Source organism: Petaurus breviceps, unplaced genomic scaffold (genome assembly GCF_028583685.1).
Source record: "Petaurus breviceps papuanus isolate PSGF00001 unplaced genomic scaffold, PetGlider_PUasm1.0 90822, whole genome shotgun sequence".
Classification (NCBI taxonomy): Eukaryota; Metazoa; Chordata; class Mammalia; order Diprotodontia; family Petauridae; genus Petaurus; species Petaurus breviceps.
In genome coordinates this window covers 9,491,619-9,507,882 of record NW_027187351.1, presented here as the reverse complement: position 1 = coordinate 9,507,882, position 16,264 = coordinate 9,491,619, and the positions used below count along the sequence as shown (strand labels likewise).

Sequence of the window (16,264 nt, the reverse complement as noted above, 5' to 3'; positions counted from 1 at the left end):
AATGTAAAAGAAGATAGCCATCCTGTATGCTATTTTCCCCATGTTTTTATTTACTATCAACCGGTAAACTAGGAAAGGTAGTTGTATATGACTGTATTGTAAGTATAAATATTTTATTACAATGGGCTTGGTTTTGGATCAAAATATGCTTAGTACAATGGAATACAAGCCATTGAGAGTTATTAACTTATTTTTTCTTGGTGAAATGGACCCCTTTGGCAGTCTAGTGAAGTGTTTTGATTCGTCAAAACCATATTTTTAAAGGAATAAAATAAAGTACATAAGATTAAAACAATAATAGAGAAATATAATTATCCAAATACTCAAAATTATTTTTAAAAAATCAATTTCACAAGACCCCATGTTAAGAATGCCCTCTTTCAAGTCTTTTTCAATAGTATGCAAACGTTTTGTTATTCTATAGTACCAAGCAAAGTGCTAGGCATGGAGGGCAAGGTTAACAAATTCTTGGGTTATTTGTTGTTGTTGCTATTTTTTCTCATCTTGCTTTATGGTAATAAACAGAATAGGTTAGAGTGTTAAACTTGAATCAGGAAAATAAGGGATTGACTCTTAAAATCAACATGTACTAATTCGCTGACTATAGGCAAAAAGGTCTTTTTGCTTAGTTCCCTCATCTGTAAAATAAGTTGAGTACCTGCTTAGAAGATTAATGTGAAATGAAATAATGCAAATGTCAACTATAGCATAGATGTACTGGAAAGAATACTGTTTGGAATTGGGGTTTAGCACATAGATAATAAATGCTAGTTGACTGCCTTAACATCAGCTTTGCTAGTTGCAATCTATATATCTTCAAAAAAAAAAGCCACTTAACCTCTAAGTGTCCTAGATTCTTCATCTGTAGAATGACAAAAGTGCATTAGATAATCTCAAAGATTTCTTCCAGCTCTAAATGTATGATACTATTGAGTGATATAAATTGCAGGTCTGTCTTGGAACCCATCCAGTCTGGCTTATACATGGAAGCAAAAGACCTCATTAAAATATCCTTTCTTTTATAGCATTGTCCTATAGCATGGTCCTGAGGAGAGAACTATATCAGAAGCTTATAAGTAGAAATAGCTTAAAGAATTCAGCAAGGGACAGAATGAAGTAAGGTAGAGTGCATGGTTTTAACATTTAGACACTGTATATTATCATAACGCATTTCCAGAAAAGACTTTGCCTAGTCCAGAACTTGACAGATTACTTTTGCCAAAAAGTGCTTTACACAAAGATTCAAACTCCATTTGTGAGCTCAGAGTGTTCAGTAACTTTTTTAACTGAACATACAGAATTGTTGCATTCCCTATAAGCATTTGAAATTGTTTTGAATTATAGGCTATCTGAAAATTATGGCTTTGAGAATGTTGTTAGGTATAGCCATATTTCAAGGGATTATTGAATTTAGACTGAAAATAGTATACATGTAAGGAGTCTTCAAGAATCTAGAACTTTAAACTGCTATATCTTGATGTTCAGAAATGTGACTGTGAAATTGGTATTGTGGTAGTATGTTTCTCCCCTTGTATGTGACTCAGAAAACAGAAATTACATTACCACTATTTTTCACCTCGTTTTCCCTTTTCTCTCCACCTACCCCCAATAGGGATGTCTGAAGTCTTTCTCCAAATACTCAAGAAACTGTTGTCATACCATTTCTTTCACAGAGACAATATTTCAAAGTCTTAAACATCTACATTGCCTCTTCTTTCCATTTAATTTTCTTCCATTATCTATTTCTTTTCATTTTTCATATGTTTCTTTTTTTTCCTGGCACTATTCCCTGCTTTGATCTTTTTCAACTCCTCATTGCATTTTCAGACCTGTTATTGATAGTTTCTGTTTTGTTCCTATTTACTCTTCCTTTTGGTGGTATTTGTATCAAGGCTTGATTTTCCCCATTTTCCCTTTTACATTTCTGAAATCTTAGACATGAAAATTCACCTACTTAGCTATTCTTCCCTGCCATTCTCATACATGCTAACAAAAAGAACAGTCATGTAGCTGTTAGTATCCTTGTTTCACTACTGCTGATGTCATGGTACTGGTCATCAGAATCCTCTGTTCCATTGCTCCCCACACCACATGATATGGCTCTTATGGTCCCTTGCTCAGATGTTGCCTCCACCATGGAGGCTGGTGAATACATTTACGTTTAAATAAAACTTAACAAAGATCTTCAATTTAGACTTAAAATAGTGCCGCCCAATTAGATGTGACAAGGTAAATGACTTACTCTAGTGGCCTTCAGTTTTAGCATATGCAAAGCTCAGAATGCTTTCTATGACCCAATCTGTATGAACTTGTATAACACCACTGTCCAATTCACTGGCGGGAAGTCCATCACTGATGCTGCTTGCTTCATTATAGTATTATCATTGCTATAAAATGACCTGAGTTTCAGCTATTTGTAGTGAAGCATCCTGGTAAGCCTGTTTCACCCTAGAGCTCCTGAGGATGATTCTAAAGCAGTTTGCCCTTGATCCTTATTATACTTCAATAGAATCGAAAGGAAAAGTGTTCCTTGAAGAAACGCCCTATACCAATGAAGCTGGATTGGTTGGTCATTCTTCCTGGAGTCAAAGTATCACCCTGTCAGCAATTTTAAATATGAGTAACCTAAACCTTTCATTTAATTTTGTTCTGTTCATCTTTGAGTCTATTATTCTTTCTTTGAAATGGAATGAGAATGACATTATTGTCGATAGAATTACAGATTTAATCAATCAGTGAGTATTTACCAAGCACTTATTATGACAGGAACTGTCTTAAGCACTGGGAATAAAGAGAAGGGCAAAGACAGTCCCTGTACTCAAGGAACTCCTGAGTTGTAGAGATGGACAGAATCCCAGAGGCCATCTAGTCCAGTAGCCTCATTTTGCCAATGAAAAAAAAAATCGGCCACAAATATTGTATGAATTGCCTAAAGTCAAACAGACAGCAAGTTGCAGAGTCAGGGTTTGATCTGAGGTCCTGTAGATCCATGTACAGCAATTTTGTTTGTTTGTAGTTTGTCAGTTTGTTGTAGTTTGAACCATTCTGGGGATTTATAGTTTGGGTACTTACCATATCCAAATTTAGAGAGATGGAAGGTAGAGTTGATAGAGAGTAGCCTTAGAGTCAGAAATACTTGGGTTAGAAGTAGAAATCTCAGACTGTGTAGAAAGGGACCTTGAGCATCATTTAGCTGAACCCATATATGAACAAAAATCCCTTCTACAGACAGGACAGAGATGTTTCTTTACATAAAGCCAAAATTTTCCTGTTTGTAATTCCTAGTCTCTGATATATGACATGGAACCACAGATAAGTTGCTTAACTTCAAACATGTAGCAGCTCTCACCAATTACATTATAGACGAGTTAATAGTCCACATGAGTGAAATTCCCTATCACAAAGGAAATGATATGCCCAAATGGCACTTCTCTCAACAACCAAAAATTCATATTCATACTCACCTGCCACTACTCTCCAATCCCTTCCTCCTCCCATACATACACCATGCCATCTAGATTAGAATAAATTAAACTTTCATTTGTGAAATGAGAAAATTGGAGTAGATGATCTTAAAGGAAGTGTAGCAGCAAGCACCCCAAGCGTCCTCAGGGTTTGCTGCCCATACAGGTTCTTGGATCTGCTTTGTTAAAGGAAAGCAACTCAAAATGGGTTAACAAGCTTACTTTAATCAGTCAGACATATATCGTTTACCTTGTTCAGGGGAAAAAGGTCAGCACCCCAAACTTCAAAATATACAGACAGAATTATCAAGACATTAACAGATCAAGTAGACAGCTTTCCAAACTGTCCAACCATTACATCCATACCCAGTTAACATCTGGGTTTCCACATCTGGGTTTTTCAAAGCCGGGGGACTCTCAACAACGGCTTCCCAGAATTCAGATCAAATCACAGAACACTTCTCAAAGTGAGTCCTAAAACAAAGCTACACATCAGGGCTTATATAGCCTTCTCCTGGCTCAGAGAATGTAACAACCTTATTGACTCACTGGCCAATCAAGAAGTATCTACTGAAAAAAAAAGCCTCCCTCCCCAGGCTTCAGGTGCATTTTAGCCTAGGGGCAGGGAAGATCTTCCAAATTTGCATTCCCATTACAGGAAGCTTTCAACTCTATGAAAATTATGAAGGGAAGGGAAGAACAGGTGGTCGTTCATAATTGGCCATTGGTAATTATCCCTTTTTTGTGTAAAATGAAAACAAAAAATGAAGTTATAGTTTATCCTTGTCCCCAGAGTTTATCACAGAAGAACTATGTATGTTGCTTTTATGAAATCCAACCATGCTGCTACATTGATTAACCTCGATGAATGTTGATTGTCAGAATGACTGTTCTGTTTAGACACTGCTTGGTGCTAGCTATAACTGAACACCAAACAACAATTTCAGAAATTGTCAGCATGTAGATTTAAGGCAAGAATGGTAATATGGAGAAATGTTCTATTTGTATTAATAGAATATGAGTTTATGTCCTTTTTGCCACTTACTACATGTAGGATATTGGAATTAACTTCTCTGTTCCTCAGTTCTCTCATCTAAATAAAGAATAAGAAAGTAAAATAAGAAGGATATAAAGATACTGTAAGTGGAGTCTTGAATTCTGTGTTAATTCTTTAACTCTTTCACTAATTATCTGCACAGAAATACGTATGTTACTTTACCTTGTGCTTCACTTTTTTTATCTGTAAAATAAAGGTTTTAAAACTGCATTATTTCAAAGGTAACTTTCTGCTCTAACACTTTGTGACTAGATTTCATATAATATTCCTCTTAGACCTACATCCTGTGATCAATGAAACTATTTTATTTTAATCTGGAAGACAGAATTGAGAGTGAACCACATCGTAATAGCTGTCAATCAATCAATCATCAAGTATTTAATAAGTACTTAACATGTGTCATGCTTCAGATTAGGGAGTACAAGGAAAAACATAAAGCAGTACTTGTTCTCAAGGAGTTTATGTTCTATCAAGGGATACTGTGTGTGTGTGTGTGTGTGCAAAATATATGTATATACCAATAATATACATATACCTAAATGTACAAATACAGAAAATGAATTTATGGGAGGACACTAACAACTGGAAGGAAAAGGAAAGGCTTTGGATAAATGTATGATCCAGAGGACGGATTGCAAAACTATTTTCTTTGGCTGCTTGTTATACTGCAAGAGAACAAAAAGGAAGAAAGGTGTCCCATGATATAAAGTCCTATACAAATGAAATATGATAAGTGTGTCACACACTTGAGTAGAGTTTTGAAGGCAATAAGGGATTCTATGATGTAGAAGTAAGATGTAAGTGCAATCCAAATGGCACTTCCTCAACAACCAAAAATTCATATTCATGGGTGAATATGAGAGGGTGTCAAACATGGTCTTTGAGAGAATCAATGAAATGAATTAAATTTACTTTACTCCTCTCCTATGGAGGATAACAGCTAAAAAACCTGGATATATATATTTGAAAAAACAATATTTTGGACATTGAAAGGCTGTTGAAAATAAAAGTAGTATTATAATTCCTCAGAGATTTGGGGAAAATGTCAGATTGTGAAATACTCTTGTTACAGTTTTGACAACAGAATGGGAGAATATTTGGCAGAGTTCACTTGTGGCCAGTCTCTTTTGACTTGTTTTTCATTTTATATCAATAATTTGCCATTTTCCATATACTTTGATTACTAAAGTGAACAAAAAAAGCAATACTCCCCTTTACATTTCAAAGATAAAGGATCAAATATCAAAGTTGTTTTCACTCCTGAAAATCAGTTTCCCAAATCCTAGAAGGTTTTTAAAGATAGATGTTATATTTCAAGTTGACAAATGAAATTATTTTTATCTCCATGAAAATGTAGGTGGATTATTTCTTTTTTCATGAAAAAATTATTGTAAGGGAATATTTCAATAAAACTTCTGCTGCCTCGGATTTATTTTGGGGGTGGGCCATTTGGAATAATTGTCAATTACCTAACTTGGAACATTATATTAGATAGGTTCTTATTCTTATTAATATTTTAATTGAAAATATCATAATTACAAACCTATATCCCCTATACATTCTATATGTATGTTTGGATAAGGAGATAGTGACATAGCCTGCATTTCAACACATCTTTTATTTTAAGAACAGGGTGTTCTTCAGACACTATAATTTGCTATTGTTTGATGCTTTATATAGTTTTAAAATCAACCCAGCAAACTATTTCTGTTTTTCAAACTTTGGGTTTATAGTATAAATTAGAGATGGAAGAACCAAGTGGTATTTGGGGATCATCAAAATGTCTTGAAAAACTGTATTTTCAGACATTTTGGTTTTGGCAAAACTCATTCTGAGTTTGCCAATGATTTTTTTTCTTCCCTTCTGTTCAAACCCGCGTATACGTCAAGGAAAATTCAATCCGTATGTTTCTGATTCATTTGTATTCAAGTCATCAAAATGTTGTTTTGTCAGTGCATTGTTTGATGTCCAAGAAACATTATGAGTCTTTTTATAAGTCTCTACAAGCCATTTTTCTTTGAACCAGGAAGTGATATATTTTTTCCAACATTGGATTGACCAAGATCCAGTCAAGGCACAAATTCAGTTAAAAAGACAATCCTCAAAAGTTTGAATGAGCTTTCCTCTAATTATAGCATGTTTTCCCATAGCCAAGAAAAATATATTCAGGATCTTTTAAAGCATTGAATTAAATAGAGTATAGTCTTCTAAATCTTATTGATGTTTAAAAGTAAAGGTGACTATTTACAAAATTGTTTTTCTTTGCTGCAGATTTGGGATCCAAACAATGTGTGATATTCAATATAAATTAGTAGACCAGAGAACCATTTTCTTGTAGTCTTAGGAAAGAAGAAGACCAAGACAGATTATGATCAATATTCGTAAAATCAGAAAGGATGAATCAGCTTGTATCTGGAATGAATAGGAACTTTTCAATTCAATCTGGAATGCCAGAATTAAATTCATTAAGCATTTATGAAGTACCTATGATGTGTAAGGTATTCTGTTAAGTGCTTGGGAAGATAGCACTTAGTTCAAATAGAACAATATAAGGAAACTATTTAAATAGGAAACTTATGAAGCCTATACCTGACATATGGTATAGAAAATATAAATGTCTCATTTATGGCTTATTGACCCATGTTTGTGTCACATCTTCCAAAGTCCTTGCTACAGAAGTAAAATAGAAAACCAATATTATATTGAGTGCATTCATTCATGGGATTACTCTTGTAGAAAAAATGGTTGAATGATCATAGAGCAATTCTAATTTATTTAGATTTTTGAATCTGAATCTGGGACTTTAGAGGCCATCATGTCCAACCCTCTCATTGCACAGATAAGGAAACTGAAGCCTAGGGAAGTGAAATGATTTATTCAAGGTCCCATGGGTAGTAAATCTTAGAAATAGGATATGGACTCCATCCTTTGCTTCTAGAGCCAGGGCCCTTCCCACTATACCACTCTGTTTTATGTGATTAGACCTTGGGTGAAAACACCAATAAAGGGTGAGTGTGTGTTGTATGGTGTGTGTGTGTGTATGTGTGTGTGCACTCTTTGGTTCTGGTTTTCATTTTTGCAATTCATAGTACAATATACTAGATAAACAGTAATGAATATGGTATCAATGTGGTCATTGATGTGGTATGGTATCAGTGTGGTCATATTCAGTGAACAGAGACAGTATAATGGACAGTGAGCTAGATCAGACCTCTGTCATATCTTGCCCCAAACACTTGCCAGCTGTGTAACCCTGGCTAAATCCTTTACTTCACCATATTACAGTTTCTGTATCTGAAAAAAGAAGGGGCTGGACTAGATGACTAATAAAGCCCCTTACACAGTAGCTCTAAATCTATGTCCCATGAATGTTTATTAAATACTGGTTCTGTATAAGGTTATATGGATAAAAGATAAAAATAAAACAGTCCCTGCCCTATTGGAATTCACATTTTATTTGAAGTATATAACATGCACACAGGCATCATACAAGGTAATTCCAAGGATGGAAGATTAGCAAATGAGTGGTAGGGTCCAAAGGAAGTTTCTTCAAGAAGATGGCATTGTTGCTAAGGCTTGAAGAAAATGAGGAGGCAGAAGCTTGTTGTTGTTCAGTTTCTTCAATTATTTCCCACTCTTCATGAACCCATTTGAGGTGAAGATACTGGAGTGGTTTGTCATTTCCTTCTCCACTACATTTTACAGATGAGAACATTAAGGCAAACAGGGTTAAGTGACTTGCCCAGGTCATACAGCTAATAAGAGTCTGAGGCTGGATTTGAACTCAGGTCTGCCTGATTCCAGGCCTGGTCCTCTATCCACTAAACCACATAGTTGTGTGTTCTATTTATATAGCAATAGCATGACATGATGCACAGAGGCAGCAGATAGGATTGTGACTTTAAGGAACACTTCATAATCTAGCTTATAGAAAATGATAATTTTCGAAGGGGAGATACTGCATGGTAGTAATTACTTAATAGAAGATTGTCTGTATTAGGGGATTTCTTGGGGCAAAAACCTCTGCAAATGGAGAGGCGTCCTCCTGGACAAAATTTCTCAAACGTAGAATCTTGAGATTTTGTGTCCAGTGGAAAGATATCCCACAGTGATCAACAGGTTTATTTAAATACAGAATCATCTTGTTGACAGTATTCTGGACAATCCTGACCAAAAGAGGACTTTTTAAATCTGTTCATGCCTCTGTCTCATATTACCAGTGAATCTGGACTTGTCAAATCTTCAGCAACTTTTGGTTCTGACAAATTGACAGTAAGGAAAATTGAGACTATACAGCTGGGCCACTAGTTGTAATATACAAAAATTTTTAAAATGATAGAATTTTAAGGTTTGCAAAGTGCTTTAATATAATATTATAGCTTGTTATTTTGGAAAGAGTTCTGGGTTTGGAGCCAGAAGGACTAATTTTGAATCTCAACTTTGCTATTTAATCCTTGTGTGAGCTTGGACAGATCATTCTTCCCTTTGTGGGCCTCAGTTTCATCATTTGTAAAAATGAAGGAGTTGGACTAAACTATCTCTAAGTTTCCGTTCTATATGTCTAGGGAATGTTACTTTAAAAAAATTACTGTAAGAGTCAAATAAAAATAAATTGAGATGAGATAGATCTAGCAGCTTTGGAACCAAAGAATTCTAAATATGAGTTAAGCTACTATAGCTCTCCTGTGAGTAGCATAATGGAAATGCTATAATGCTTATGTAACCGGGTGTTAAAGACACCCTGATTGTCTGCAGAAGATAATCCATGTGTCTTGGGAACCAAAAGCTATCTTCTTGATTTATGTTGTGCTGTTCACATAACAAAAACCACAAAATTCCCAGTATAAACAAAAAATTTCCCCCAAGTGGACAGGGAAATTGACGAGCTCTTATGCTTTGATTGGAAGGACATCACAGGTGAACTTGAACACCAGCAAGAAAAACCATTCCAAGATTATGGCTGTTAGCTCATTCTCAAATTATAACCCAAATGAATCAGCAGCTCTAGGCTCCTCCATCTGTTGTGAATGAGACAGAATGAGGCTATTTTGGACACATTTGTTCTCCTTGACTTTGGAACTTGGATCATTTCAACAGATATTCTCTATTCTGTTTTTCTAGAGTAGGTAAATAATTTTTGTAAATGATGAATTGATTAAACATATTAAATTTTTCATGAGATCTTTCATCATTCAGGAAAGAAACATTTATTAAGTGTCTTCTACCTGTAAGGCACTGTGCTAAATGCTTTACAAGTAGTACTTTATCTGGTTCTCATAACAACCATGGGAAGTAAGGTGTTATTATTATCTCCATTTCACTGGTGAGGAAATTGAGGCAGAGAGAGATTAAGTTATTTGTTCAGAATCACATAGTTAGTAAGTGCCTAAGGGTAAATTTAAACTCAGATGTCCCTGATTACAGGTCCACTGCTCTATTCAATGGGCCACCCAACAGCCTTTAGACAGGACTCTTCTTTCAAAGCAAGGTAATAGTGGGGATGGTAGCAGTAGTAGCTATAATTAAAAATTATTTAGTGCTGTAAAGATTACAAGGTGTTTCATGTTCATTATTTAATTTTAAATATCATTTAAATGAAAGACCATTGGCATGAGTGGGGAAAAGAGAATCTATATTTTGGGAAAGATTCATAGTAGTTATAATTGTGATATAGTGGAAAGAGAATTGTCAGTGTTCTGAAATCAGGAAGACCTGAGTTCAAATATGACCCCAAACAAATGTTAGCTGTGTAACCAAGGGTAAATTACTTAACCTCTGTCTCCTTCACTCTCCTCTCCTGTAAAGTGGAGATAATATTACCACATACCCCCTCAAAGTAGGTGAGGATAAAGGGAGAAAATACCAATTGTCCCGAAAATGTTAGTGCAATTTTCAGCTATTAAGGCTTAAAACTGCACTGACACATTTAAGGAAACCTGGTGTTTGTAAAGAGTGTTGCAAATCTTAAAATGCTATATAACTGTTAGCTATTATTATTCTTAGTTGTTATAAATCTTACTCTGACATTTCTCCATTATACTGCATTGTCTTTTAAGACAGATGTATCAGAATCAGAGGGACCTTAAAGATTATCTTTTTCGGTTCTTTTATTTTTTTAAATGAAGAAAGTAAGGCTAAAAAAACCACTTCAAATAAATGTTGTTTTGACTATATAAATTCCTAAATTAATTATAAAAGACATATGAAGAAAGACCTGTACCCAGAGAAAGAATTGATAAGTAAATGTACGTAAAGAATAATTTTACACATAAACACACACACACACTTTTCTGACTAACAGCATCCTTCTCTAGGGTGGGGGCAGGGAAGAAAAAAGAAATTTACATAATAACTTTGTTGTATATTTAAAAGGAATAGCAAGTTGTACATAGATTTGCAGTTTCATTTGCAATAATTTTTATTATATTTTATTATAGAAATGGCTTTTTTATTTCATAAATTAAAAATAAAATAAATTTTATTGGAACACTAATGCATCACTGGTGGTGTTGTGTACTGATCCAACCATTCTAGAGAGCAATTTGGAACTATGCCCAAAGGACTATAAAAATGTGCTTACTCTTTGACCCAGCAATACCACTTATAGGGTTATATACCAATGAGATCAGTGTTCTTCAGATAATGGCCCAGAACTTATCAACTAAGTGAAAGATGAGAAATAACATAGAGATGGGAGGTTTGTCCTCACTGGAAATTTCTTAAGATGATAGTATCCTTTATATTCTGTCTGAATAAGTAATACATCTCTTCTACTTCATTATGTTCTTTCAGTGATCACCACTTCCTATGATTCTAAAATTAAAAGAGTATGTTTCCAATGCTTTAAATGGTGTAGGTGGCCAAGAAACAGACACGTAGGAAGGAAAATGGGATGTGGGAAGAGTAAAGACTATAGATAAGGAACTCAGTGTGGGTTGACCAAAACTGCAGGTACAAACAGTAATGCTGAGCTGAGAAATTCATTAAATATTTTCCTTTCAAACTAAATCTTATTTCCTCATTCCCAGTGAGAATGGGATTTGACCTTCTATTTTAAATAATTATGTAGTATCTCATGAGCTCTTTAGATGACATTTTCTTCCCCAGATTTTGAATGTCTCTTCTAAAAACTCACATGTCATTTTGGCATTCATTGAAAATGGTCAATTTAGTAACTACCTAGATTTACAGAGTATTGAAAACTATGCCAATTCAAAAAAATTAAAAAGGGAGCAGCTGCAAAATTATCTTGAGTATGACTTAGAAGCCTATTTTAACTCAGGGAAAATCTCTAAATTAAACTCTGGTCTTGTCAGATGACTATTGAATCTATGTCAGGGATCAGATGATCTATGATTCTGGTTAATCTGAACATCAGTTGACATGGTGTTAATAAGTAGCAGAAGAAATTCAGGGATCAAAGGTGATATTTTTTTCTCCTTTTGTTTTGACTGCAGTTTCTCATTACTATTTATCTAAGTTCCTAAAGCTGCATTTCTGCCATTTTTCAGTGAATCATTTCAACATCTTGTGGTTTAGAGATCATCTTTTAAATTATCTATGATGAATCTTACCATCCATACATAAAGCTGTGTCTTCAAAAATGATTAAAAATTTTGTTTATAAAGCCAAATGGTTGCTTTTAGCTAAATTTATAGTGATAAAGCTTCAAATAAAACAACATAAAAGAGTTTCAACATCTAGGAGTCTGTGTAAATCACATTTCTTATTATTTCCTCTATTTGATTAATGTGTAGATGGATAGAGATATACACACATACATGCATGTGTAAGTGCTTAGAAAAACAGATAGGAGATCTATCTAAAACCATCTGTGTTATATGTATCCATATTATCTATACATGTGTAAATATAGATACATAACATATATATATATATGATTGATTTAATTGCATATTAGTTGAAATTAAATTCTTAATGTGACTCTTACATATTGAAAATATTCATAAATATTTACCTTTACTTCTTGGGGAGATGGAGAAACATTGTCAAAGTGATTTACACTTGAGAGGAAATGCACAAAGGGGAGGATGCATACTAAAGGGCATTTATCTAAAACTCTAGAGGGAAAATGATAGATTCCCCAAAGGGTGAGATGTTCTGAGGAATGAGATGTTTATTTAATTAAAGAAAATTTTGATGACATAAATTGTTCTGATGAGGAAGAAAAAGGAGAAAGTACTTAAAGCAAATGTACAGAGAACTCATTGAAAAATTTAGAATTTTAAAAGAATTTTTAAAAAATTTTAAAATGTAAAAATCTATACCTAGAAAATGAAAACAAAAAATGAAAAGATGTGAATGAATACAAAAGAGCAGTACAATGTAAGCAATAATATATTAAGTATTCAATAGCCTAGAATGAGTTACAGTGGACAACGATAAACAGGGTGTGGGTGTGGGTGTGGAGGGGGGGGTGTAGGTAGAGAACAATGTTGATAGAAGAAAATCAAAGAAGGGATAGGGGCATTGCACAGGATAAATGGAATGATGATAACAGATGACAAGGAGAAATAAATATTTAGCTACTATTTGGCTTTTTCCTTTTAGACCAAGGACAATAATTTTCAGACAGAATAGAACAAAGATTATTAGCAGGAATGTGAAAACCAAGGAAAGTAAAGAGATGGCAATAGCATATCAAGTTTTAATGAGTTCAAGTCACAATACACAGATGAACTACATCCTAAAGCACAAATGAGACTGACAGATACAATTTTTGAGTTTATTGGTGATAGTAAAAATTTAAAAAAAAACTGGGAAGGTGAGGAAAGGTGGTATAAGATTACAGGCAGACAAGTGTAGTCTCTATTTTCAAAAAGAAGTAGGTTTTTCAAACTATAAACTACTTATCTTTTCTTCCATTCCTGGTAAATTATAGAATACATGATTAAAGAGATTATTTAGAAGCATTTATAGAGGGAATGGGTGAACTTTATTTTTTTTTCTTTTTTTTAAAGCAATCGGGGTTATGTAACTTGCTCAAAGTTACACGGCCAGTTATTTCTGGGTGTGGTGCTGAGTGTCTGAGCCCAGATTTGATCCCTAGGTCATCCCGACACTGGAGCCGGTGCTCTTACTCACTGAGCCACTTGGCCGCCCCTGAATGGGTGAACTTTCAAAACTGATACAAATTTATTAAGAGCAGATTATTCCAGAGGAGAGTTGTTTTTTGTTTTGTTTGTTTGTTTTTTTTTTTTTTGCCATTCTCAACAGTTTCTAAACTCATAGAACAGAAGAATGTAAATGATAATATAGTTAATTGGATTTAGAACTATTTCAAAGACCCAATAAAGGGTACTAATTAGGGAATTTAAACTGATTTGCAAGGAGGTAGAGTGGAGTTCTACAGGGTTCTTTTCTTGTTCTATTGAATATTTTTGTCAAAGACTTGGATGAAGATATACATGGTATATACATTAAATTTGTAGATGATACATGAAATTTGGAGATGAAATGATAAATTATAAAAATCTTGACTGCCTATTATCTTGTGTTAACACTAATGAAACATTTAATCCTGATAAATATAATACCTTCTTTTTGGGGTTGAGTAATTAAAAAAAGCCTTGATAAATATAATGTGGGAAATATAAGATTATACAGCATTTTATGTAGAAAAAATGGATCTGAGGATTTTAGTGGACTGCGTCTTCAATGTGCCTTAACACTATGATGTGGCAACAAAAAAAGCTAAGTGGTGCTATACCATATTGCTCAGAATGAGGGAGGGAATAGTGTTGCTTTATTTTGTTCTGACAGTCCACATATGATACTTTGTGTTTACTGAGACTTCTCAATGATTCCCTGTTGCACACATTATAGAACCTTTCCTTAGAAAAAACACTTATAAACAAAACTACAAACACTGTATTTCCAGTTTTATACTACTATAGAAATTCTGCTATATGTACATGTCTTTGTATATGCATACACATATGTGTATATTGTATACGTATATATGTATACACACAAAAATAGAGAGAGACAGAGAGAGATGATAATATGAGGAAACTCTCCCCTTTGGATATATGCAAAGAAATAGTATCATTGGTCAAAAGTTTAGTTATCTTTTCTATCATAGTTCTAAATTATTTTTTAAAATGATTGAACTAAGTCACAGTTTCATGAACATCAGTTTCATTTGCTTCTTAAGCCCTTCCAACACTAATTAATTATCAAATAATCATTCATCTATTTACCAATTGTTTATTAATTTATTCATTCATCTACCTATATGTTAATTTGTCACTATTAAATAGTTTGTTTTGGCTACCTTGCTTGTCTGATATGTATGAGGAAAAACTTGAGTTCTTTTAATTTGCACTTCTTTTATTAGTAGTCATTTAGAATGTTTTACATATAGTAGTTGATAATTTGCTTTTCTCATTTTGGAAATTGCCTGTTCTTTCACATTGAACACTATCCTTTGTATGCTTGAATTTTTCACACCTTAAATTAGTTCCTTTCCCATTTTCCTGGGTTTCATTGTCTAGCCTATTTCATTGTCAAATTTAAATTTTTTTTAATCCAGTCCCAAATAATTCTGATCATTAATGTTTTATAGTTTTAGATTTGGTAGTGTTAATTCATTGTCACTCCTACTTTTTTCATCATTTCCCTTGAAATTTTTCATTATTGACGAATCATGATGAATATCATCATCTTTTCCTAGTTCTAAAAGTAGCCTCTTGGTATTTTAATGTGGCACTAAAATGATAGGTTAGTTATATATAACTCACCATTTTTCTTATATTGGCTTAGGTCAAACATAAACAATGAATGTCTCTCCAACTCTTTTATTTCAGTAAATGGGTATGTAATTGTATTATTCTAATTTCTAGGTGTGAATTATTATATTAATTCTCAGATTTTTAAAATACATTTTGTAATTATTTTGGATTACTTTTTTTCTATTTCTTCCTGTTTATTTTTGTTGTTAATATAGAGACTCATGATTTTGTGAGTTTATTTTATAGTGAAGTTATTGCTTTGATTATTGTTAATGAATGAATCTCATCATCAGCAAATAAAGGTATTTTTGCCTCCCCTAAGCCTATGCTTGTTTCTTCACTTTTCTGATTGCCTTAGTTTGAGTTTCTAGAACTATTTGAAATAATAGTGGTAAAAATGGACATTCTTGCTTCATCCTTGATATCTTGAAGGAAGATTTCTTGTGCTTTATTATTATAAGTAATTATTCAGTTATTGAGAGAGCAAACATTTATTAAATACACATAATGTTCTAGGTTCTGTGCTAAGCACTGCAGAATATAAAGACAAAAGATAGTCTCTACTCTCAAAGAGCTTATAGTCCAGTGAGCAGACAACATGAAAACAATGGACAAACAAGCTATACACAGGATAAGTTGGAAATAATTAACATAGAGAAGGTACTAGAAATAAGACAAATAGGGAAAAGTTTCTTTTAAAAAGAAGGATTTTAGCTTAAAATTGGAGGAAGCCAGGGAATCCAGGAGGCAGAGATGAAGAGAGAGAATATTCCATGCCTGGGGAGCAGCAAGGGGAAATACCTAATCAGGAGATGAATTATCGGTTTTAAAGTCTAGTGTCGCTGTATCATATGATTCGATAGGGGTTGGGATGGGGTGAGGAATTAAGCATTAGAAGGCTGGAAAAGTAGGAAGGAGCAAGGTTATGAAGGGCTTTGAGTGTTAAACAGGAGGTTTTATGTTTGATACTGGAGATGATAGGGAGACAT

General features: G+C 33.7%; 1 protein-coding gene across 1 annotated transcript in view; it reads left to right on the top strand.

The window, feature by feature from the left end:
• Positions 1–16,264, top strand: part of BMP5 (bone morphogenetic protein 5) — a 186,642-nt gene that overhangs the window by 117,416 nt on the left and 52,962 nt on the right. The gene's annotated exons all lie outside the window — the stretch shown is intronic.